The sequence below is a fragment of the Propithecus coquereli genome, unplaced genomic scaffold (assembly GCF_000956105.1).
Source record: "Propithecus coquereli isolate 6110/MARCELLA unplaced genomic scaffold, Pcoq_1.0 Scaffold34, whole genome shotgun sequence".
Taxonomy (NCBI): domain Eukaryota; kingdom Metazoa; phylum Chordata; class Mammalia; order Primates; family Indriidae; genus Propithecus; species Propithecus coquereli.
Window position 1 is genome coordinate 2,311,540 of NW_012149063.1, and position 894 is coordinate 2,312,433.

The window sequence follows — 894 nt, forward strand, 5'->3', positions numbered from 1 at the left end:
TGGTGAGTAGTTTCCTTACGCAGGTCACAGCCTCATTGTTTGGCAAAAAATAGTCATAGTTCAGGGGGACCCACAAATCCGCTTTGGATTTCCAGGGCTTCTGACTCTTGGCCTAGTAATTTTTTTTTTTTTGGAGAGAAAGAATAGCAGGTTGCCAACTCCCCCTTCTGTGCTTGGATTTTGACTCTGTAGCTTGACCTTCACTGTGCTTCAATAGATTAGCCAGGAAAACCCTAGCCAGGCTACCAAAGTCCTTTACAAGTTTGTACAGACTCGCTGCCAAATTTAGACAATAATCCAGTCTTATGAATTTGGCCTTAAAGTGCTGCATGGTCCGGCCCATCCCATGCCTCCAGCCTCTGCCCCCTGCTCACTCTGTTCAGTCCCACTGGACTTTGCTCAGCTTCTTGAATTCACCAGCCCTTTCTCAACCTGGAGATCTCTCTTCCATGAATATCCCCTCCGCTCTTACTTCCCTTGCACTGCTCCCACGCACCCCCCACGCCCTTTTTATGGCTGACTCTCCTGTTTGTTCTCAGCTCAAATGCTACCTCCTCAAACATGCTGTCACCCAATTAAAAGACTCTTTTTAATTGCCATCCACTTTAAAGACTCCTTCTCCTACCTTATCGCGTTGCCCTATTTTGTTTCCTTCATTGTATAGTACTTACCCTGTCTGATACTGTCTTGTCCTTGAATGTGCTTACTTCTTCATTGTCTGTCTCCCAGCATGAGAAAGACAGCAGGGGCCTTATTTGTTCTAGTTCACTGTTGCACCCCCAGCTCTTAGAATCAGGTTCAGCTCATGTTAACAATTAATATTAATAAGTATTACTAAATTAAGGGCCTTGTGATAGCTCCTCATATTTTTAAGCATTGAACCTAAATTCTTCA

At 44.4% G+C, this 894-nt stretch overlaps 1 protein-coding gene across 1 annotated transcript in view; it reads right to left on the reverse strand.

Annotated features, from left to right (window-relative positions):
- Positions 1 to 894, reverse strand: part of ABCB11 (ATP-binding cassette, sub-family B (MDR/TAP), member 11) — an 83,679-nt gene that overhangs the window by 42,721 nt on the left and 40,064 nt on the right. The window lies entirely within an intron of this gene.